This window comes from Amblyomma americanum, chromosome 7 (assembly GCF_052857255.1).
Source record: "Amblyomma americanum isolate KBUSLIRL-KWMA chromosome 7, ASM5285725v1, whole genome shotgun sequence".
NCBI classification, from domain to species: Eukaryota; Metazoa; Arthropoda; class Arachnida; order Ixodida; family Ixodidae; genus Amblyomma; species Amblyomma americanum.
Genome location: NC_135503.1, coordinates 49,994,785 through 50,020,262, shown reverse-complemented (window position 1 = coordinate 50,020,262; position 25,478 = coordinate 49,994,785). Strand labels below are relative to the sequence as shown.

The 25,478-nt window shown below is 49.8% G+C and overlaps 1 long non-coding RNA gene across 1 annotated transcript in view; it reads left to right on the top strand.

Moving 5' to 3' along the window:
• LOC144097104 (uncharacterized) overlaps positions 1-25,478 on the top strand; it is a 506,086-nt gene that overhangs the window by 380,086 nt on the left and 100,522 nt on the right. The window contains exon 2 of the long non-coding RNA XR_013306906.1: positions 22,553-22,781. This is a non-coding gene — a long non-coding RNA (uncharacterized LOC144097104). The remainder of the gene's footprint in view (positions 1-22,552; positions 22,782-25,478) is intronic.

Here is a 25,478-nt window from a genome sequence, read left to right as displayed (position 1 = left end):
AGTTCTTAGATCTGAGACAGTCCCAATCTTTGTGCCGTTTTTTTTCTTCTGCGCAATAGACGAAAAGAAGTCGTTGGCTCGCAAGCGCAGGGTCTTAGGAGAGTGGTGCCCTAGGCCCGGGCTGTAGACTAAGGCGCTCCTTGTCGGTGCTGCGGCCAGCGTGGAAACGGGAAGCAACAAAGCGGATTTTTTGCTCTTTCTCTCAGCGCGACCAGCTTTGTGTCTGGCCGGGCCCTTTTATTGGTGCGGAGCTCTGTCTTGCTGCGCCGCGACTAATGAACTTCGGTCTCTTGTCTTATGTCTGGAGTTATAAATAGACAGCCGTTGCCCGTTTTGATAGATTAGCCATATGCTGTCTTTCTTTCTTTTTTTTTACAATGTTAGTAGGTTTAGTCGAACCCATTCTGCACTTTTGTCTGTAAGACAACAAGCTTGTCAATTTTTCCATCTCTATACTTTTTTTTTCACCATAGCAAGCACTTGTGCCGTCTCTACCGAGGACAATGCACATGAAACTCGAGTTTATATTTTCTATGAAGGCGATAGCCTTTAATGGCTCATGCTCGCGTCTGTCCATTACATTTTAGATCACGGGACCTTGCCCGTTCATTACATTTTAGGTCAAGTGACCTTGTCCGTCCATTACATCCTATCACGTGACCTTGTGACGTGACCTTATTACGTGATCACAACGTGCCAACTGGACTGTGAGCAAACTGACCACTGTGGCGGGTGCTGTGATCCGCCGCCAAGCAACAACTGCGCATGCGCAGCGTGACGTCAGTGCTCAAATTGAAATCAGTGAAGTGAGTCGCAAACGGCTTTCGCCTTCCGCAGTTAAGAGAGATCTGAGTGCCTCCAACGAATTTTAGTGCCGGCCCCTCTCACAGGGGCGCTGACATCGGGAGCGCGACTTACCTTTGGGCACTGTACTACGTTGCACAGAGCTAGCCGACGCAGCTGAGCTGGCATAATGTTAACACACGGTAGAGAGAGCGCAGGAGGATAAGATTCAAGATAACACAAAACAAACTGAACATGGGTGTACAGACAGCCTCAGTCCGCTAGCCAACGTCTGGACAGGACGATTTGTCTTCGTCTTGGCAAAACGCTAATCGTTGGCTGGGGTTAAAGAGGGCCTTCGCTCCTAGGAGGAAGTTCCGGTGAAGGGGAAAATGGTGTGGTATCGGAAGGGTGGCGTGATGGGAAACGTGGGGTTTAAAATCTGTTGTCCAGGCAGCGTGGAGTCCACCCGCTATCAGCAGCTACCTTACCAGGACAGCAGATTTTGGAATCTCCCTTTTTGCCATCCACCAACCTTCCCATAACACGTCATCCCCTTCACCGGGGTTACTTCGTCGGATCCAACCTTCCGAGAAGTACTGATGAATAACGGTTCTGCCTGTAAAACAGTGAATTCCCGCTGACACGGAAGCAAGTGTTCTGAGAAATTAAAAGGACATCGAGAACGAATTGAAGATCGCTGCGTCCATTCATCACCTATTTTTAATCTAAAAGAGGCTTCTTTCAGTGAAAGCAAAGCTCTATTTACAAGCTAGAAAGGAGAAAAAAATGAAATACGGCTATGGGCGCAACCCGCCGGTCGCAAAGCAAATTGCAATGACGGTAATATGGCCAAATTTTTTAGGCTACTCCTGTTTCAAGAGTGCATGTTGTTGGGCGAGTCGGTCGTACATCGTTGAGTAAAAGTACTGCGCAAAATAATACAAACAAGGACGAGAAAGGCCGTCCTTGTGCCCTTCTCGTCCTTGTTTGTATTATTTTTGCGCAGTACCTTTACACAACGAGGCTACTCCTAATCGCCAACTATTGGCCAGCAGTTACGGAGTTCATAACAGCCTCTCGACCGCCTTATCAGCGTCAGGCGTTCTACTAGAACAAAATAAATGTTCAATTTTCCTCCCTAAATTTTTTAGCAATAAAATACCCGCCTATCTGCCGAACGAACATCAACAGAGCCGCAGAAAGAAGTGGTTTCTCTTCACTAACAATAAAGAAACGGTAACAAAAGTGAAAGAGAATAGCACCCGCAAGCAAAAATTCGGACACCAGTCTACAGACGCTATCACACCTGTAGCTCTGTGCGCCTTTTCAGTATCGCAATCTGCGGTCACGTGATCCAAGAAGGTCTTGAAGTGGATGCACTCACGAGGATCATAGGCTTCGTTGCGGGTAGGAGAGCGCAGTGAGTTTAGAATTTTAGTGCGAAAGAAACACATAACACGGGTTGAACCAGTATTTTCGTCGAAAGCCTCGGAGTAACTCGGGTAAGTTCGGGTTTGTTCTCAGGAGCATCGCGCAAGCTGCACCCAGTCGGAGGGTGATCTTGGTACCCCCAGGGTCCCTTGGTTTTGCACGCCTGCTCGGTTTAACTTCGTTCAAACCTTTCCACTAATTTTTCCCAGTATAAGATTTTTACAGCTTGTGTCTTTTGTATAAGACTACTAAAAGATTTCTGTGCTTGTTCGCACTCACTGTGATGAATGCTCTACGTAATACGATACCGCAAAGCAAGAAGCGGTTATTAACTCTGAATGGGGTAATAGGATAAGTAGCTGGACCCTTCTACCCATGTATAAAGACTGCTGCAAACAAAGACCCCATTACTACCATAGCCTATCAACATTGCATTAAGGCACCGATGAATGTCACCATTACTCCTTGGCGCAAACACCGGCGACATCTTTGTTCTCATCGTCACTAATGCGGCGCTGAGCCTGGGTAGGCGCTCGATGCGAATGAAGACGTCGAAAGCAAAGACAAGAGCTAACAGAGTACATCGGCTGGACCCGACTTCCATTCCACGTGTTGCCCGGTTCTGGGCAAACGCATTAAGGAAGCGGAGCTATCCCTTTCCGCTGGTAGGAATAACAGGTTCAGTCGCCATTGCTGTCATCTGACCCGAGTACTCCTCACCCCCCCCCCCTTCCTCCCCTCTCCTCCCCCAAAAGCACTTAGCCGCATAGTGGTGGAACGTGAGATGCGTGCGGTGGTTGTATCTATACTGGCAATCTCAAGCACCGCTAATATCGGTTGCCAATGTCAACCTGACGTTGCTGTTCTCGTGTTTACTGACATGTCCATCCATCACAAAGCTTAAGAAAGGCGCAAAAAAAGGCGCTTTTTTTTTCTTTTACGGCGTTTGTACGGTGAGCACGCAAAGCTTATAAGTCGCACATGTCCGAACATGTTTTTTCTGTCTGTGAAGGTGACGGGCCGCGTTAATTTCGTTAATTTCTCATAGTACTGGGTATCAAAGCGAGAGAGAAAGGGAATGAAAGAGAATGACAGGGAAAGAAGCATGTTTTCATTCGAAGCGGTCAAAATTGCAGTGTATTGGTTGAGGTTATTGTGATTCTCGCCGTGAGGAACAGCAGAGAAACAAGGCTATGAAGGTAATGACTTATGCTCTAAGTTGTAACTAAATATCTCTATTCGCAGTGCATTTCTGTTATAACTTGGAAGAAGTGAAATCAGTTGTCATTCCGCCCAATTAGCGATTAAGCTCATGAGTGATTTAGTAGCTTTGATGCGGGATCATATTTTTTCAAAGTAAAAATATATTCGTGCGAAAGTTTGCTCGTAGCATAGCTGCATTTAAAAGTTGAATCAACAAAACTATGTGTAGGACTCCAAGGGGAATTCAGTGCTGGCACGCGAGTCTTCTACGCAGAATAAAATTGGCCCTGGCCGTCATGTCCCACACTGAGGTAGTAGGTAGCGTAATTATGGTCCACCCTATTTAAGCAGGCGAGCAAATGAAGGTGCCTGTATCTTGGCTTGCTATTAATAAACGTTAACGGCATACATATCACCAGCTGTGTAACGTTCGGTCCTTGGCTATAAGGGTATATATATATATATATATATATATATATATATATATATATATATATATATTATATATATATATATATATATATATATATATATATATATATATATATATATATAAGGGTATATATAATAAGGGTATATATATATATATATATATATATATATATATATATATATATATATATAAGGGTATATATAATAAGGGTATATATATATATATATATATATATATATATATATATATATATATATATATATATATATATATATATATATACCCTTATAGCCAAGGACCGAACGTCACACAGCTGGTGATATGTATGCCGTTAACGTTTATTAATAGCAAGCCAAGATACAGGCACCTTCATTTGCTCGCCTGCTTAAATAGGGTGGACCATAATTACGCTACCTACTACCTCAGTGTGGGACATGACGGCCAGGGCCAATTTTATTCTGCGTAGAAGACTCGCGTGCCAGCACTGAATTCCCCTTGGAGTCCTAGATATAGTTTTGTTGATATATATATATATATATATATATATATATATATATATATATATATATATATATATATATATATATATATATATATATATATTGTTACGGTGTGGGATGCCACGGGGTGGCCACGGGCCCGCCCAGAGAAATATAGCAGCAGTACGGAGGAGAGCCGGCGAAGCACGACCGGCGGCGGCCAAGCTTTCTCGTTCTATCTCCCTCGTGCTAGAGCCGCGCGCTCGCCGCTCGCGCTCGCTCTCCGCCTCTTCTTTTATTCCCGTATCACCTTTCCACCGGGGGGGGGAGGGGGGGGGGGGGAGAAGTCAGGCCGTGCTTTGATGCAGGGTTTCCTGGGGCGATGCAATGTGGGCTCGCAGATAGGAAACGGTCACACTCTTCGTTGAATTCGAAGTGTGTGAGCTGGGCGAAGGTGTCTGCAGTCGCCGAAGAAGGTCCCACACCGGTTAGGCTAACTTCAGGGAGTTTTATGCATATTGAGCGGCGATCCGTTTATGGGACTGCATTGCGTGGGGAAGGCATGGAGCCAGCAGGCGACGACGGCACTGATGAGGACCCGGTAGCTAAGTCGGAGTCACCGCAGACGCCGTAGACATATCGCTTCATGTTTGAAACATGCTCTGGGAAAATGTGGTGCACATCGCATGGTCGATGCTCTGGCAGGTCTTCGAGGCGGTATGTCACGGGGCCGAGTCGGGCAACGACACGGTAAGGGCCGCGGTATCGGGGCAAGAGCTTTGCGGCACGGCCAGTCGCACGGATGGTGCGGCGAACGAGGACCAAGTCACCGGGCCGGAAGGGGGGATGTGGTGGTGCTGCCGCGTTGGCCGCTTGCACACGCGCGTGAGCCGTGAGGAGGTTGCGCTGGGCGTCGAAGCGGGCGGAATGAAGTCGTTGAGCAGATTCAGTTGGTGACGCAGTGGGATGGGGAAGGCCCAACTGCGCGTCGAGAGGGATGGAGGGCGTTCTGCCATAGACGACTGAGAACGGCGTCACATGCGTTGTTTCTTGTGCTGCAGTGTTGACTGCAAAAGCTGCAGCAGAAACAAAACGATCCCAGTTTGTGTGGGACGGAGCGACGTAGGATGCGAGTATATCCGTGAGGGTACGGTTAACACGCTCCACGAGGCCATTGCACTGCGGATGATTGACGGATGTAGTGGAATGCGCAATGCCGAAGGAGCGGAGGGCTCGCTCGAATTCATGGGATATAAAGCAGCTCCCACGGTCCGTGATGAGGCGCCGGGGAACACCGTGCCGAAGAACGAGATGCCGTTCCACAAACGCGACGGCATGAGCGGACGACGTGTCTGGAACGGGCAGTGCTTCGACCCACTTGGAGAAGTAGTCGATCGCAACCAGAACATACCGGTTGCCGGCACGCGTCTTCGGAAACGGGCCCAAATGATCCAGTCCAACCAGCTCTAAAGGTGAACTTGGTGGCGAAAAAGCCTGCGGGGGTGGCTTGGTTACACCTGTGGACGGTTTTCTGTACTGGCATGTCTGGCAGGACGCCACGTGTTCCTTGACATCTCTGGACATATTAGGCCACCAAAACCGCTCCGACACTCGTGCGTAGGTCTTGCCGCGACCAAGGTGACCAGCCGTGGGAGCGTCATGTAAGCCGCGCAAGATTTGCGACCGCAGTGTTGCCGGCACAACTGGCAACCAGACGGGTGGTCGACCACGGAGCCGCTTCACATGACACAAGAGGTCGTCCTTCATTCGATAGACCCGGCGTAGTTGGCGGAGGCCTGCGCCGGCGGCGGTGCCAAGGGAGTGGATTATGGCAGCTATGGCGGGATCTTGCGTTTGTGCAGTCCTCAGGTCCGTCAAAGCCGTCACGGAACAAGGGTGGCGAGAAAGGAAATCGGCATCTTGATGGTGTGGGGACCTGCCCTGCAGCCCTCTGAGTTTGCTTTCCCGCGAGGCACCGTGCAGCAGCAGTCGTACCCCGAGGATGAGCGCGTTCCCTTGCCAGTTACATTAACTGGCAAGAGAGGGCGCCAGCGTCGCTGCGGGGGAGACTGCTGAAGCCTGCCCGCGGGAGATGGGCTCTCTTGGGCCGGGATAATCACCCTGATCGGACGCGTCGCTCGGGTCTCCGCTCTTCGCCGACGGGGCGAAGAAGCGACGGGGAGACAGGCTCCCGTACTCGTCCCGTCCGGCCTGCGGAGTTTATATCCCTTGCCCTAGCGCGGGCGAACATTCGCTCGGAACCTTGCTGGTGAGTCGGACGTCCTTGATTCATTAGCGTACCTTGTTGCTAGCTGGCGTTATTGTTTCTGTAGCAATAAATGCCTGTTTGTGTCAGCCAATGTGTCGTTCCTTTGTTTCCCGCAGAGCAAGGCCCGCCGTGGTCGGCGTGCGCTCGGTAGCGTACGCGATCACGGGGTGGGGTCCGGGCGGCTTTGAACCGTGTCAGCCGCGATTGAGTGGGGAGAAAGTAAATATCTCCCCATGTCAACCCCACATCTGGCGCCCAACGTGGGGCCTGCTCTTGGAACATTGGACGACTGTCGGTTCGGTTCGAGGAACGCTCTTTGTCCGGACTTGACAAGTGCTAGGCCTAGAGTGAATTTTGATCGCTAGGACCTGCGGCATGCTTTCTTGAGTGCGAGGTGTATTGCGCTGCAGCATGTTTGAACTTTTCGACATGCTCAGCACATTTTTTTTTCCCTGGAGTTTCTTCGCGAGAATCACTTGGTCCGCATCGAGGGAGCGCGAGGCCTAGCGCCCGCGGAGTCGCCGAGCCCGAAGCGAGTGAGTACGGAAGCCGCGTGGGTGGTCCGAGTTTCTGTATATATTTTCTCTACTATCTCTTTTTCGACTCTGGGAGTCGCGGCTCCGGGAGCCGGGTGGCCTGGGGCCACGGGTGCCGCTACGAGCTCGCTGGTATTGCAGCTCGGCACCGGGCGCTCCGACACCGTCCGATACGGTGGGCGCCGACCGCTCAGAAGCTGCTTTGTGCAGTGAGCGGGGTAGGACCACCCCACAAAGCTGACGTCTCCTCGCGGCTGCGCGCACATAACCCGTTTCGGGTCTTTGTTGTGCTCACGGTCGTTGTCGGAGTGGTCGTTAGGCCTGAGGCTTTTCGGAGCTGCCTGCACCACATTAAAAGAGACATGACCACCGGACCGTGACGTTGAGAGGGGGCGCACTTTGCTGCCCGTCCGTTTTTTTGTAACCTCGCACGAACTGAGCAGTCTCGTTCAACTCAAGAAAGGGCTTGTTCACTCGAACTTTGCGTTTGCACAGCCGCCGACACGTTTTGCTAGCGAGTTAGGCATTGTGCCACGAGGCCCTTGCGGATGCCGTTTCCCCTCCCGTGACCTACGTTAAAGGCACGCCGAGAGCGTTTCGACAATTTTGCAGATCCGGTGGAGCCACCCAGGCTTGCTGACCGGTGCACATCGTCTCGCTGCCACCTGCTGCGACGGAGCGGCCTGTATCCTGTTCGCCGCATCCATCCGGGGCAGCTGTGGCGAGACCAGTCAGCAGTCACCTCCGGCTGCTGCTGCCCTGGCGACTACTGCAGGATCCTGGCCTGCAGTTTTCCCACCGGCCTTCGATTCGCGGGCCTGCGGACACGGTAGTCCGCGGGCCATACGAGTCGTCCCAGCGGAGACCTTCACGCCGCCTTCGGAATACCGCGGAAGTCTGCGTGGACGCTGTCGGCGTGACCTCCGCTGCAAGACGTGCCTCAAAGACATGAAGACCAGGAGACTCCTCCATAGCATGTACTTTCAGGCGCGTGGGTCTATTTAAGGTTGGGGGGATGTGGGGACCTGCCCTGCAGCCCCCTGAGTTTGCTTTCCCGCGAGGCACCGTGCAGCAGCAGTCGTACCCCGAGGATGAGCGCGTTCCCTTGCCAGTTACATTAACTGGCAAGAGAGGGCGCCAGCGTCGCTGCGGGGGAGACTGCTGAAGCCTGCCCGCGGGAGATGGGCTCTCTTGGGCCGGGATAATCACCCTGATCGGACGCGTCGCTCGGGTCTCCGCTCTTCGCCGACGGGGCGAAGAAGCGACGGGGAGACAGGCTCCCGTACTCGTCCCGTCCGGCCTGCGGAGTTTATATTCCTTGCCCTAGCGCGGGCGAACATTCGCTCGGAACCTTGCTGGTGAGTCGGACGTCCTTGATTCATTAGCGTACCTTGTTGCTAGCTGGCGTTATTGTTTCTGTAGCAATAAATGCCTGTTTGTGTCAGCCAATGTGTCGTTCCTTTGTTTCCCGCAGAGCAAGGCCCGCCGTGGTCGGCGTGCGCTCGGTAGCGTACGCGATCACGGGGTGGGGTCCGGGCGGCTTTGAACCGTGTCAGCCGCGATTGAGTGGGGAGAAAGTAAATATCTCCCCATGTCAACCCCACAATGGGCAGAGCCGCGCCGATGTACTATTGTGAAATTGTACTCTTGAAGTTGCAGGGACCAGCGTGCAATCTTGGCATTCAAATGTTTGGCGGACTGCAGCCAAGTGAGAGCGCTATTGTCCGTGACTATGGTGAAGTGACGGCCGTACAGGTAGGGACGGAACTTCTCGACGGCCCAGACAACGGCGAGGCACTCGAGTTCTGAAGAGTGGCGGCGGCGCTCAACGTCGGAAAGCTGGCGGCTGGCATAAGCTAGGACTTTGTGGTCACCAGACTCGTCTTCTTGCAGGAGGACAGCGCCGAGCCCATCTTGGCTGGCATCCGTGTGGAGGACGATGGGGGCCGATTCGTCGTAATGGGCCAATGTAGGAGGCTCGAGGAGGGCGTGCTTGACGTCAAGAAACGCGAGCTGTTGGGCCTGCGTCCAACTCCACGGTGCATTCTTCTTCAGCAGGGCGGTCAATGGAGCGCTGCGCTTGGCAAAGTCCGGAATGAAACGACGGAAATACGAAGCAAATCCAAGGAAACTTTTGAGCTCCTTGGCGGTGGTGGGAGCTTCGTAAGCTGTAAGCGCTTTTAGCTTTTCAGGGTCGGGACGGATGCCATGCCGGCTCACAACGTGACCCAAGTACGTCAACTCCGCGAAACCGAAGAAACATTTTTTTGGTTTTAAGCGAAGCCCAGCAGAGGTAAGGGCTTCGAGGACGAGTTTGAGGCGTCTCTGGTGTTCTTCAAATGTAGCCGCGTAGACAATTACGTCATCCAGGTAGACCAACGCCATAGTCCACTTCAAATGGCCTAAGACTCGGTCCATGAGACGCTGGAAGGTGGCTGGAGCATTCGAGAGACCGAAGGGCATACGGTTGAACTGGTAAATGCCGTCGGGAGTCACGAAAGCCGTCTTTTCCGCATCATCGGGGTGAACAGGCACCTGCCAGTAGCCCGAGAGCAGATCTAGCGTGGAAAAATAACGGGCCCCCTTCAGGCGGTCAAGCGCATCGTCGAGGCGAGGCAGCGGGTACACGTCGCAATTAGTAATAGCATTTAGCTTCCGATAGTCAACGCAGAAGCGGAGTGTTCCATCCTTCTTGCGCACAAGGACGACAGGGGAGGACCAAGGGCTACAAGAAGGGGCAATGATTCCCTGGTCAAGCATGTCGCACACGTGCTGCTGGATGACTCTCCGTTCGGCTGGCGCTACACGGCGAGGTTGGTGATGAACGGGCCCGCGGTTTTCGGTGTTGATCCGGTGTTGAGCCCAGGAAGTGCACCCGAGTTCACCGGCGCTGAGTGCAAGGCAACTGCGATGCTCGAGCAGCAAGGTCTTCAGAGAGGCGAGCTCCGCGCAGGTCAGGCTGGGTCCAAAGTTAAATTCTTCCCATGATAGGATCGCCGGCGCTGGAGGGTGGCGAGGCGGGGCTTCAGGTTGCAGAGACGCCACTGGTGACCCGGGGTCCAAAACTGAGGCTGTACCCAATTGCGTGCCGGGAGTCAGCGCGAGAGGTACGCTGCTGATGTTGAGTATAAATACGTGGGCCTCTCCTTTGAGCACAGGCAGAAGGCTTCGAGGGGAGGTCATCTGACGGGCTGGAGCTGAACACCAGATGGGTTCGAACAGCACGTCTGCTGTGACCGGACTGTCAAGCTTGGCATACACCCACGTTGCCGCACCCGGTGGCAGGGTCACGGCGGACGCCACAGTCACGGTAGTGACGTCGAACGGCTTGACTCGACACGGCCACTTCGTCGCGAGGTCACGCAGAGATGCTGAGGCACGCTTGGTCGCCGACACCAGGGACTGCCACAGGGCGACACCGAGGCTGGAAACCCGGCTAAGCCAGCCCGGCCCACAGAGAGTTCGGCTCGCCCGTGGTTTGGTTCTAGTAAAATTAAGGACGACTCCGGCTTGCTGGCACCACCCGCACCCGAGGACCACTGGCCAAATAGGGCTGTCTGCGACAACAAACTCGGTGGAGATGGTATTTCCGAGTGCTGTCAGGTTGACGACGACACGTCCGACTTGCTCCACAGGGGTGCCGTTAAAAGCTAAGAGCCTGGTTTTGGCGGCTGGCAGAAGCAGGTGGGGCGCGTTAGCAACAAACGATTTGTGCAGTACATTGACAGCCGCTCCAGTGTCAACCAAGGCCTTTACGTGCCGGTCAAGCAGGGCGACGTCGACGAGCACGTAAGGAGCATCAGTGGTAATCGGAGCCGACGAAAGGAGGGGACGCGGAGAACGAAGGAGTGTGGGGACGGACTTTATTCGGCGGAACGGTGCCCCCGGAGTTCCGCCAAATCGTTTCCCGACGTTGGAGGGCCGGCACAGTCCCTCGCGTAGTGTCCCCGCAGGCCGCAGCGGAAGCAGGTCATGCGGACGTCGTTACGCAGGCGTCGGATAGAGGCCGCAGTTGGGGCTGCGGACCGAGGAGCCTGCACCCGGACGCTGCGCTCGGCAGACGGTGGCGACCCCCGCGTGGCCAGCAAAGTCAATTCCGCCTCGATGGCGAGCGCCATGGCGGCGCGGACGGAATCAGGACGGCCAGAGCGGACCAAGCGCTGCACCTCGGGGAGTCGGATGGCGTCGACAAACGCCTCGGTGCCGACCAGGGCCACGGCGTTGTGAGGCACTCCCGGCAGCGACTGCAGAGCCAGGCGCTCAATGGCGGCGGCGAGGTCCTGGTACGTCTCCCCGGGCTCTTGACGGCGGGCTCGCAGGCGGTGGTACTGCACACGGGGTTGACCTGAGGCACCATAGTGGTCGGCGAGGAGGCCCGCCAGAACAGTGTAAGAGCCCAGCTGGTCGGGCGGCACGTTCTGCAGCAGCTCGGTGGCGCGGCCCCTCAGTTTTGCAACGAGCATCCATGCCTTCATTTGCTCGTCCCAGCCTCTCGCCGCCGCAATACCGTCCAGCTGGATGCGGTAAGCATCCCACGAGATGGTGCCGTCAAATGTGGGCAATTCCACAACGTCCAACGAACACTGCGGCGAGGACGCACCCGCGCCGAGCACGCCATTGGCGGCCACGACCGCAGGCCCAGCGACGGCAGAGCCGTAAACAGCGGCGGCGGGGACGCCCAAAGGCACCTGACCTGTGCTCGGCTCGGCTGGCACCAGGCGACGGAGTTCGCGCCGGAGAGCTTCCATCTCCCCAGTCTGGGCAGTCAGAGGGGCCTCCCATGCGTCCATCCGTTGGGTGACTGTATCCAGGAGGCGCTCAACACCGGCGTCCGGCTGCTGCGAAGAGCCGAGCCCCTCCGAGCGCCTAGGTCTAGCGGCGCCGGCCGCCGCGTCGTCGGCGCTATCGGCTGGTGGTGGACCCCTGTCGTCTGGCACGTCGGGTGCTTGATTCCGGGAGCGGGTGAGCGGCATGATCCCACCGCTGCCACCAAAATGTTACGGTGTGGGATGCCACGGGATGGCCACGGGCCCGCCCAGAGAAATATAGCAGCAGTACGGAGGAGAGCCGGCGAAGCACGACCGGCGGCGGCCAAGCTTTCTCGTTCTATCTCCCTCGTGCTAGAGCCGCGCGCTCGCCGCTCGCGCTCGCTCTCCGCCTCTTCTTTTATTCCCGTATCAATATATATATATATATATGACCTGAAGTCAACACGGCTGAATTTTTTTTTTTATAAAACTGAGCTGCGCTCTTATGCTACACGTTAAACGCTCAAAACAAGAACGAAAAGTTTTTCATCCTTTAAATACCCTTTCACGTTGTTACCATGCGTAAACATTGCGGATATGGGCGTTCCGAAAACATTTAGCAGTTGCCAAACGCCTGGCTGGATCCCTGAAAGAATTTTGGACGCACGCACCTACACCCTTCTCTATAACTGCGAGAAAGTATTTTTCAACGATACATTTGAATTTACATTTTTAAACAGTTGACACAAACTTTACTAGAAAGCGGTTTGCAAAGAAATCACAGAGGGTCCACAGGACGCGAACTACCGCGTTTGTAGCGCAAGCCGGTGCGAAATAGATTATTCAGAGCGCTGCAGTTCATAGCAGCTCGTGACTCCCTAGGGTCTGATATGGCCGCCGGTGCTGCGAATTTATAAACGTCGCCATGACTGGCTCGAAGCGCCGCCTGCATCCCGTGGGACGTGCAGGTTGGACGGCGTCGCCAGTCACGCGAAATGCTTGCATCTATTTGTTTTAATTATAAGACCTGCGAAGGAGAGATACTTCTGAAAACATCGCACACTCTTTTTTACGTTATATTTATGATGCAGCTAGGCCGTAGTATTGTTAGTTCGTCCACGTTTGATTGACAATTATTTGTTTGCTTGCTTGTTTTTTTTATTTGTCTTTATTCTACGCACGTTCCCACAAAAAAAAAGTCATGGTGATCTTCAGGCTGCGATATCAGCAAAACAACGAATACAGCTGTTTCTCTGCTATGACCGAAAATTGGGCAATCCAAAGCAGTGTAGAAAAAATTAGCTGGTAAGCCTAATTACGTTACATGCTTGCAAAGCAATATCATTAGAAGAGGGTTTGACACCATAACTGCACCACATATTGTCATATACGGCTATCCCTGGTTGGGCTGAAGGTCATTCAAGCTCGTTGTGCTGAGTACCCGAAGACTGCTTTACTTAGCGTAGTGTAGCGTTTTGCTTCAAAAATAAACGACGAAGAAAGCTCACGATTCGTTCCGCGCACTGCGCCCAGGATCAGAAGACAATCATGTGCAACCTCCTTTCCCTCTTTATTGCCCTCTCTTCCTCCACTACCTTTTGAGCCCCGTGCACAAACACACCTTCACATCTTTTAAGTTCATTTTGATTTCTGTTTCCCTCACTTCCTGCTAAACCTCATTTCTTTCTCCATACTCTCACTATGCAGGATAGGGAGTCCGATGGCATGCCTTAGCAAACCTGAGCGCCGCCTTGACAGCTTAGCAAAAAACGGCGTCCTATTCTTCAGATCCGCAATAAATTACAGAACACTAGTACAACAGTTCATATCAATCAGCGCCAGCGCACGCTGATCAAGCAAGCAGCGGCAAAACGCCAAGGCGCCCGTGTGCTGTGCGATGTCAGTGCACGTTAAAGATCCCCAGGTGGTCGAAATTATTCCGGAGCTCTCCACTACGACACCACTTTCTTCCTTTCTTTTTTCACTCCCTCCTTTTCCTTTCCCTTACGGCGTGGTTCAGGTGTCCGCCGATATATGAGACAAATACTGCGCCATTTCCTTTCCCCCAAAACCAGTTATTATTATTATTATTATTATTATTATTATTATTATTATTATTATTATTATTATTAATCAGCAAATCAAGCAATCAGCGGTAGTGTGCCTGCAGCACTTTTAAATCCTGAAGGCACGCCTTTTCATTTTAACGCATTGTAATAATATAATAATAATAATAATAATAATAATAATAATAATAATAATAATAATTGGTTTTAGGGGAAAGGAAATGGCGCAGTATCTGTCTCATATATCGGCAGACACTTGAACCGCGCGGTAAGGGAAGGGATAAAGGAGAGAGTGAAAGAATAAAGGAAGATGTGCCGCAGTAGAGGGCTCCGGAATAATTTCGACCACCTGGGGATCTTTAACGTGCACTGACATCGCACAGCGCACGGGCGAATTAGCGTTCTGCCTCCATAATAACGCAGCCGCCGCGGTCGGGTTCGAACCCAGGAACTCCGGATCAGTAGCCGAGCGCCCTAACCACTGAGCCACCGCGGCGGGTAAGTTTAACGCATTGTAAGATTTGCAAACCGAGACGGCAGAGTATGGCGAAGGGCTCAATCATCTCGTACTGTCAATTTGAAATTCATCATCATCAGCCCTACTACACCCACTGCAGGGCAAAGGCCTCTCCCATGTCTCTCCAATTAACCCTATCCTTTGCCAGCTGCATCCACCCTTTGCCTGCAAACTTCTTAATCTCATCCGCCCATCTAACCTTCTGCCGCCCCCTGCTACGCTTACTTTCTCTTGGAACCCACTCCGTTACCCTTAAAGACCAGCGGTTATCTTGCCTTCGCATTACATGCCCTGCCCAAGCCCATTTCTTTCTCTTGATTTCGACTAGGATGTCGTTAACCCGTGTTTGTTCCCTCACCCACTCTGCCCGCTTCCGATCTCTTAACGTTACACCTATCATTTTTCTTTCCATGGCTCGCTGCGTTGTCCTTAACTTAAGCTGAACTCTTTTCGTTAGCCTCCACGTTTCTGCCCCATAGGTGAGTACCGGTAAGATTATGCTGTTGTACACTTTCCTCTTGAGGGAAATTGGTAAACTGCCACTCATGATCTGCGAGAATTTGCCATATGCGCTCCACCCCATTCTAATCCTTCTAGTTATCTCCCTCTCATGATCCGGATCAGCTGTCACTACCTGCCCTAAGTAGATGTATTCCGGCACAATTTCTAGGCTCTCGCTGCCAATTGTGAACTGTTGTTCACTTGCTAGGCTGTTGAACATTACCTTGGTTTTCTGCATGTTAATTTTTAGACCCATCGTTCTGCTCTGCCTGTCTAACTCGTTGATCATGATTTGCAGTTCACCTCCTGAGTGACTCAGCAAGGCAATGTCATCAGCAAATCTCAGATTATTTAGGTATTCTCCATTTATTCTTATTCCCAACTGTTCCCAATTCAGGCCTCGAAATACCTCCTGCAAACATGCGGTGAACAGCATTGGCGAGATCGTGTCTCCTTGCCTGACGCCCTTCCTTATTGGAATTTTATTGCTGACTTTATGGAGGACTATAGTAGCTGTGCAGTTGCTATATATATCTTCCAGTATTTTGACATAAGGCTCTTCTACCCCCTGATTACGCAATGCCTGTATGACTGCTGAGGTTTCCACTGAGTCGAATGCTTTCTCGTAATCAATGAAAGCTATATATAGAGGTTGGTTATATTCTGCGCATTTCTCTATCACCTGATTTCTAATTTGAAATTAGAAGCCGTCTTCTCAAAATTTTTATCGTTATTAATAATGGAGGCAAGAGCAAGTGTCTGCGCGACGGAACGTGCCTAGAGTTCTCGAAGCAGACAATAGGGCGCAGCCAGCGCGCATTGGCGCGTGCTTGCGCGTTCCCTTTTGTATTGTTTTCTCCTGTATCTCCACATCAATCGGAAAATGGGAACGCAGGGGACAGTGGAAGAGGAAAATCTAGGCGGAACGAACAAAACACTCAAAATAGGAACAGAAGACGTCACGCAGCTGCACATTTTATTGTAGCGGCAAAAGAGTGTCTTGAGCAAGTTTGTGTCGCCTTTTCGCGACGGACCGTTCCGTTTTTCAACGACGCAGACGGGCGCACACGCGTTCACCTTGCAGGCAGTCGATCAGACCGCGAGTGAATGAGGCGAGAAATGTCTCGCGTTAACGAGAAACTGGAGGCGTGGCTTCCTGCTTGCTGCAGCTCATTGCTCAAGCGTGGGCTTTTTGGAGGCGGCGGTGGAGGCCAAAATAGAGGAAGGGTGGATGCTTATTGCTTTTAATCTATTCCCGTTGTGATGAAAGTCTGCGACCGCTTGCGTCATCGTTAAAAACAATCGGGCTGAACAGGAAACGTCGACCGCGATGGACGCTTCACAACTGACGATGGCTAGCCACCCTCTCCCCCCCCCCCCTTTTTTTTTTCTTGCTGTTTGAGAGTGAATGAGAAAGACAAAAAAATAAATATCCAGGCCTTCCTTCTTCCTCTCCCCACCTCCACACACTCATCTTTTCGGTCCCGACTGAAGAAACTCAATAGGAACACTGTGCATGTGCGTGTGTTGCGTACGGTGCTGTACTGCTGCTTTTCTTGGCGCGAAACCAACTATTGTTGCTCACTGCGCTCTTTGTGCTTTATGGCGATGACTGCGCTGTCTGGTGGTCGCATGATCGAGATCGATGGTAGCGGGGCAAGAGAGGGGAACCTTCATAAATGCGGCGTAGAAGGGAAAAAAACATTTAGGGGACAGTGCTGAATGAAGCGAGGATGCATAAATTGTGTTCAAAGTCTCAGTAAGGCGAGAAAGCGAGTGGGGGGGGGGGGGGGGGGGGAGGCGAGGAAGAGAAACGGCTTCATCGATCGGTTTTCGCCGTTAGCGATGAATTCTAAGCTGTGAGCGCAGCTGCGTTTTTCGAGATCTGTAATTTCAATCTTTTAGTTTCTGGTTGCTCGAGCGAGTTGAAAGAACAAAATAAAGAAAACCGAGTGGGCAAAAACTCATCGCCCCGCTGACTTTTCGTTCTTCCTCAAATGTACAGTACTCACGGATTGAAATAGGACATTCGGAGCGCTAACCTTGCAGTGCCACGCGGCATGTGGTAAACCACAGGCCGGCTCATGGCTACTGGAAGGAACAATTCTGCTTTGTAGATGTTCTCCCTCTCGCGCCATACCACAATGCACCACCTTGGTTCCATGAGCGTCTACGGGCGGCGCTCCATGAAGCGACGGCCACGCGCTCCGAATGTCCTATTTCAATCCGTGAGTACTGTACGTGTCGTTTGCTTAACCTCGCAGGCCATTGAATGGGGCGAATGCAAAGCCCACGACATCCCGCATTCATTTCTTTATTTTTTACATTTTCTTGAATTCGCCGATGTTACTGTTGTTCCCAGTGTTGCGAAAAAGAACAAAAAATCTTCATCGAACGGAGTTTGTGTCGTTTCACCGAGTGCTGGAGGCCATTCAAGCAAATTCGTAGCCTTCGTTTTGAGCACTGAAGTGGGGTTATTAGGCTATATTCAGCTTCAATAGCTTTTCTCAAGTAAGACCTTGATGACCGTTCCCGCTTTCTTTAAGACAGATAGCCAAATAGAAAAAATATAAGTAGCGGTCGATACTAGAGCACTGTACGCTTTGTATTCTGAGGCCCGATACCGAGCTGAGAATCGAATTCCGAGCCATGTCCAGCACACGGATTCTTGCTCGAGCCCAACCCGGGCCTAGCGTGGGCCCGCTTCATTATCATTATACTGAGTCCGGGCCTGGCCCACCAAATTCGACGTGAGGCCTTGGCTGGTTGACGCATGAGCTCAAAAAGTAAATTGATCATTGAATGCAAGCACTCTCCGGCTACACAACTAACAAAGTGACCGGCAAGGGCCCCAAATCACGATAAGACTTTAATTTGGTAAACCCACAAAGAAGAAGAGATAATCCTGGTTCATCCGCTCAGCTTTCTGAACTGATATTGTCTGTGAATATCCCCGTAGTTGCTTTACTCTGCGTTACCTTTAGATTTTTATTCATTAATTTTTTCCGGCCCACGATGTGGAAATACTAAAACTCCTGCGAAGCCGTAGCCATGACGTTTCCGTTTTTTTTAATGAATACAATTTGTCGGGTTGAATTCATGACCGGAATGCTTGCGTTTATATGGAGGCAAAATGAAAAATCGCCTCTTTAATGCGTAGTACGTGCTTGAACACTCGAAGTACCTTAAACCAGTATGCTTTACTCCAATGGAGTTTCGCGTTACGTACAGATGTGGTTTTGGAAGGTCCGTACAGATACTCCTCCTGGAACACACAGCTACCCACCGTGCAATTGAACGAAGGTCCTTCCCTAGCGGTTCTTACGGGACTTCAAGTGTCCAGTTGTCAGCAGTGACACAAGCCCAGCAGGTGCTTCTGGTAGATCTGACGGCTTGGGCTCGTTTATACTTCAAGTAGGCCAAACCAGTGGTGCTGTGTACTTTTGTAGGCGAAGACATTTGTGCTGGTGAGCCGTGTGTCAGGCGTTACAACGCTGTACTAAGAAAGCCGTTCTACAGTGCTGCCCGCTGCCGGATTTTGAGCTTGTTCTTTTCAACTTCTTCTCTTGTATCGCTGTACGCGGCAAAGCGTGTGCGTCCGAAGTTGCTTCGACATAGCATTGAAGCAATGCTGATTAAACTCTGTCTACAAATGAGCTTTCTATCATTCCGCGTCGGCGAAAAATTAGTAGCAGTGGATTAAAGTGGCTTAGTAGGAATTGCTGGTGGAATAATGTGATTAAGATGATTAGGTGGAGGGTTAGTGTGGTTTTGTGGGTCGGGTTAGTATACTCCCATATGATAATCCAACGGAAGTTACTCGAAGATTCTATTCCTCAGATTTTCAACCTTGATGATGCTGATGACATTACGACCCTTTCGACCAATCAGGGAATTTTGCAACGCAGAAACCGGAATGTTTTGGGATGACGACAACCTAATTCCATCAAATAAAAATCCGTACACAGCTCGTCTATGTACAGTCTTGGTCAAAAGTCTTATGGCCAAAGTCTTTTGGCTTCAGCCGTATAACAGAGTCATTACGGCACTATTAAAGACCGAATGACCTTGACATGCCAGCAGAAGGTTTCTTATTGCGGTAGAGAAGCTTCCTGTTTGACTTGTGTTTTCAATGATCCGCAACACGGAACACTCTAGAAACATTCGTTTCGCTGCAGCTGAACACTGTGGCCTTAAGACTTTTGACCAAGGCTGTACGTGCCAGAGCCTGGCCAGGGCGCCAGCAATTTCAAACCCGTGCCCTACCCAGGTCCGCCGAAACAGCATATTTTTTCTGCCAGGGCTTAGGAGCCGGCACGAGCCCGTGCAGTGCTCTGGTCGGTACTGTGCTTCCACTCTGTGACTGACTGATGCTTACTGCATATTAAAGGACACAAAGAACAACTCCATTTTGTTACTGTTATCAAGAGGAACGGATTCCATGGCTGTGCTTCTGGCTGTTTCGGCGTTTTTCCGGCAGCAAAATAAGAGCTTATTGGCGAGAAACTCAGATTCAAAAAAATTCCCGCCAGTAGATTCGAACTCTTGGCGCCCTTATGTACAAGGAGGAGTCGGCACATTTCAAAGCGAATGGCAGTGCCTCTGGGATCTGCGTGCCCCAAAATCGGTATCGAGGGAAGCATATTACTTGCGGAATCAGCCGATGATGGCGACACCTGTATTCGATTTTTGTGTTTATTTTGGCTTCTAGAAGCAGCGGTTTTGGTGAGAATGGTTTCTTTTCTATTAGAATTCGATACCGAGTCGACACAGGCCAGCTTGTATTTATTTTTTTTTCCAATACTGTTGGTTGGTGGAGGCCGTTACTTTGTGGAGGGAGAAAACACGCTTTTTCTCCTCAAAAAGTAATGTTGTTAGAAAAAGAAAAAAAAACAACAAACAAGAATACAAACGCGAGTACAAGATTGTAACATATACAAAATGCGTTTTAAAGGTTCTGGTTAATACAAATTTCGAATGATGACAACGTGTCTGATTGTTGTACAGCAGCTGGTAGGTTATACAACTGGGCGATAGTTCTTTGGAAAAATGAGTATACGTAAGCATTAATGTGGGATTGTGGAGTGTGGTATTTATAGTGATGTCTTTTTAAATTCATTGACTCCGCTAAATTTAAGTTTTGTTTTGTGAGAATATTAAAGACGTTCCTTGATAATAAATAGAGAAGTTTCAGCCTAGTTGATTTCCGACGGTCTGCTAAAGAAGACAACTCCAGTGAACTCAGCATTTGTGTAACTGAATATTCGCGTGAATATTTTGAATATTTTGACCTCAGTGCCCCTTGAAAAGCCGCAAAATCAACTAGAAGCAATGCTAAAGTTGCGCATTGAGAGGTCTAGAACTCTCGTTCATTTTAACGCGGTGTCTGAGCCACGCAAATCTTACTGGCGAGAAAACCCGATCTGCTATGAAAAACAGAGGAGTACGTTTTTTTGGTCCCATTCCTCGGACTGCAAACAAACGCGAAATAAAGGACGCGCACAGGAGACACGTGTTTTTCTTTTTAACATATCGTGCCGCATTCCCACTTATTTGAATTTTGCCTGTCTACAGTGGCATGCGATTTCACTAGTTGTTTGCTATGACCGGGTAGATCGAATGGAGAGAGAGAGCGCTCGCCTTCGGGCAAAAACTTTTGTGTAAAAAATTCGTGCTGTACCCCATTTTTTTCGATAAAAAAGTCCAGAAAATACATGGTTCGCCTGATACTAATATTAATTGTATTTTTAGAGTAATATTTGATTTTACTGCTGGCTCCTTGCTTAAAGACCTAGGGTTAAAGTTCCAAACGTCGTTAGTTTTCGATTAGTGATAATTCACGCTATGTACAGCAGACATAACATAAATTACATTAGTTTTATGGCAAACTTGAAAGAAACATAATTTGTCACTGCGTCAGGTTTCCAGACTGCTGGTTCGTGCCGTGCCGGCGTACCAATTATGCAAAGCAAGTGATTTGTTAGACGCTGCCAAAATTATTAAACAGACAAATGTTCATGTTATCTCCTATTGCGAACACAGCTTATTGGAATATTTTGGCTTCTCTTTGTCATTAGCCTGTGTTCAACCACTTTTCTCTTCTAGTTTTTATTTGAAAATGTGTTTTAGAATGCTTCCTTCCATTTTAATTCATCAATCTCAGCTGAACTGTTTTGTTTTAAAGAAGAATGAATTCCTTATTTTGTCATATGAGTTATGCTCATGACATCTATGATTGTCTGTATTGGCATTGCTGGTTCTCCTAGGAGACGGGTTGAGGACCAGATTGCCGTTTTGCAACATTTTTATTTATATCCACCATATACCTGTACATATTATGAAAATAAATGATTAATTTATTCATAATAAAATGGCCTGCACGCAACGTTAAAGACAACGCATAAGCCCACTCACGCACAGACTATGGCACAAGTGTCTCTGACTAGGTCAAAGGTGCAACACACGCGAGCACGCACACATCAAGCATAAGTGCTTGATAGACGGACGTTCAGAACCTTCATAAAAACGGAAGTACAGCCTTCGGTGCCCACCAGCCTTGGCTGACTCTCCTCCTGGCGACCAGGACAGTGTCCTCCAAGGCGGAAATTTGGGCGAGTTGGCAAGTGTTCATTTTCGCTCCCAGCGCAACACGAACGGGACACACGACGAAGGACTAGCACAAACAGGCGCTGACTATCTACTGTTTTTTTTTTTATTGAAGAACGAAAAGCGCATAAATACAAACAGTGAACTACTTATCAATTAGAGGCACTACGGCAAGAGCAAGAGGGATGCTTGTCAAGTGCGCCATGTGTCGCCATCTATACCTTGCGAGGTAGGGGTGGTATACCTGGTCCCCTTCTCTTGCGGTGCCATGTACATTGGCCAGACTGGCAGGTGCGTTAACAAACGCTTGATGGAGCATGAAAACACCAGGAAAAATGACCCCCTGTCTCACACAGGCTCCCACAGCAGGCAATGCCAATGCAAGCATGAAAAGGATCATGCAGAAAGGAGAGCTAAAGGGGACCCCCTAGCCCAGGCGTCTTTCCAGTGCAGAAAGTGCCAATGTGTTCCCGATTACAAGAACACGCGCATCCTGTTCCGACATAACAATAAATTAACACGCGAAGTAATGGAAGCTTTTTATATTTACCACAACGGCGCAAAATGTATCAGCAGCCCTTCCATAACGTTATCCGAGAGGGAATTAAGCTATCTAACCTCCCACGTGCCTTCTAGATAACTTTTGTTGATTGATAAGTAGTTCACTGTTTGTATTTATACGCTTTTCGTTCTTCAATAAAAAACCAGTTGATAGTCAGCGCCTTTTGTGCTAGTCCTTCGTCTTGTGTCCCGTTCGTGTTGCGCTGAGAGCGAAAATGAACAGTGTCCTCATTGTCCGCTGAACCACGTAGTAAGGCCACTGGCAAAGTATGGAAAAATAAAGGGGAGTTCTGCACCAATGAAATGCCTGACAATATTTCCCTGTGACTTGCCCATTTTACTTTAGTTGTGCCGACAGTGTGATGTCGGCTTTTGAGTGTGTAAATGGCATTCTCCACTCTCTTCATCTGGCGCAGGCGGGGTTCTTGACCCGGACTCCTGAGTTCTGTTCGATGCTTGCGGGAGACGGCCCAGCGCTGATCGCCGGCTCGAGCCGATGCGGCCCAAGGCGCGAGCGGCGACTGCGGACGCCCTGTGGCCGGCCGGAGGAGGAACGCTCAGAACGATAGCCGAACAGCTCATGCGGCCGAGCACACCCATTGGCTGCGCTCCGGCAGCTCTGTCCGGGCGGATGCCGCCAGCCAGGTGGTGCCTCCTCCTATCGTTCTCAAGCGGAGTAAAGGGGTACTTTTCCCGTGAAAGGACTAAGGAACTAAGGAGCTGTTTTAGTCCTTTATGGCTCGTTACTGCGTGTGCCATGTTTTTGGGTCGCAGAAGGCTGCTGTTTCAGATAACGGCCGAGTGGCACTGGAGCAGCGTGATGGTCATCGTGCCACTGGCGCTGAGAAATTAGATGACGCTACTTGACCAAATTGCTTAGGTTACTGTTACAGTAGCGTTACCAACCTTTTTAGCCACCATTTTCTTAAACATTCTTACCGCATTGTTATATGCCGTAAGTTCCATTGGCCATAACTCGACTCGTACCTCCTTGATGTGTTTTACACCTGTCGCTCAACCCACAATTTTAAACCATCGCATATTGTGGAATTTTATAGATTTTATCGCTTGTATTCGGCCCTGTTCTCCGCCTTCCGCGTTGGCTCAGCAGATTACCTCAAGACTACCTATTAAGGCGAAAGCCTTTAACGGCTCATGCTCGCGACCGTGTCCGTCCGTTCGTCCTTCCATTACGCTCGTCAGCAACTCGATATGAAACAAAACCTTTTTGCACGATGGGATTCGAACCACCATCCTTCCGCTCCGCAGCTGAGCGTGCTAACGACTATGGTACTTCCGGCCAAAGCATATTTTTAGTTCTCCTTGTCTAAGACGCTCGAGAGAGAGTGCGGAAAGGTGTCGAATCAGACGGATGCCTCCCAAACGCCCTCCAGTGTCTCCAGCATTTAAGATTCAAAAACAATTGTGTACTTAACATCTTAACTACACATCAGTGACACAAGCAGCAATACCGCGCCAAAGGCTTTCGCCGCACACTACTTTAAGTCAACAAAGTGGCCTTCTCAATTTTGTGTGTGAACATTAGAATAAACTTCAATTGTTGCATATGTCGTTCACCTTTACCGTCCTGAGTCCGAGTTGTTCCTCTCTGTCATGCCGAACCAACAGCCATTAGTAGTGTACACTTGTTTACTTGAAAGTCCTCCCACAATCCACCGAACTAAAGTCACCGTGAAAAACAAAATACTTTTTGAAGGTTTTAAGGGTACTGTATACGTTGAAGATTAGCCACTATATTGAAGAAAAATTTTAAGTGTTTTGTTTAATGTGGCCCGTCTTCAAGAAAGACGTCCAAAGTTAACTGGGTGTCAAGTAGATGCATGGCGTTCATTACAAGTGTCCTGCCATTCTAGAGCTACTTTTTTACATCTTTTGCATGAACTTAACCTATCTTCTACGCGTGCAGGTTGACATAAAGATACGCTTAGTCAACATATAGGTTTATTTTTCTCTCTGGAATGTCTAACATGAATCTTCATTTATTATTCATTAATACGCGGCTGAACGTAAGCATAAAGACGAAATCTTGCAAGAGAAGGAACTCTTCGTCGTAAGTCCAGCGAGATTATAGCGAGTGCAGTTTGCGTTGAGGAACTAAGCTTATATAGTAGCGAGCTGTCGAAGTCGCCGCTTGATTAATGCCTGAACGAGCTTTCAGCCCGCCAACAATTAATTGCTAAGATAACCTACAAATAGAGACTGGATCGTTTTTAAAGCCATAAAGTGCTTTGCATTTGAGCAAAATCGTGCGTTTTGCTTTTCAGCGTTGTACGCTAAAAGCATGGAGCGCGACATGTGCTAGAAATTTGTGTTTGAGACGGTGCACTTTTGCTGTTTATTCATTGCAGCTTATAGCTGAGCGAAAGTGTTTTGAAAACCCCCGAAGTGGAAAAAGCGGCAGCTCAATAATCGCTTAATGTAGCGACTCATTTAGCGGAAGCGTTCTTCTAAGCGCACCAAGCTTGCAGTGTTCTCTGCGCCGCTCAGAAGTAATGCCGCAAAGAAGCAATGACAAGCATGCGCTAGTCAGCTGAACTGTAACTTTTGCCCCCAAAAATTTCTCTGCTCTGCTGTCGACTGCACCTGCCTCCACGCAAAGCCTGTCTCACTGGATTAAAAACATGCGCTGTAAGCAATCAAAGGCACTGACTTCGAGAAAATATACATAACGTCATTTGACGAGCTGGTCATTTTTTCCCTGTCTCGTACCAGTACCTTAATTTGCTTCCAGATGTTATTACTCCTATTGTCCTGTAACTGAAATGCGCGTTCCTAGGTCCCCAGCGTGTGTTGGCAGCAACGTTATTAAGTTGCAGACTTCGCGCAAACGATTAACGAATGGTGCAAAAAGTTAACGAATACCGTAAGCTCTCTGAGCGCACGTATGTTATTTCGTCATGTCTACATATTTTTATTAGCGCTGTCTTCAGGATATGAAAGACGTCGCATATTCATTAGCTCTTGTTACTGAGGCATTCTGGGTCTCCCGGCTTGTCTTCAGCTTGTTTCCGCTGCCCCCGATAACGCGCAATATTAGTACGAAAGCACTCATACGCCCATCAACACCGACCAGGAATCTTGTCACCGTACGTACGTACGTAGGTTATTTCGATCTTGTGCCGTTGCCTAGCAAGCCGAGTTACTTCCCGAGACTCGGGTAACATCGGGTAGTAACTCCGGTAAGCTGGGAGGAATTTCACGCCAGCTAAGCGAGAGGTCGCTCTGGAAGAGCAACATTACTCGCAAAATTCCTACCGGTGGCTGTGCTAGAAGCAGCTGCCTGCCAGTGCACTGGTGCATTGCTTAACTGCTGTGCCACTG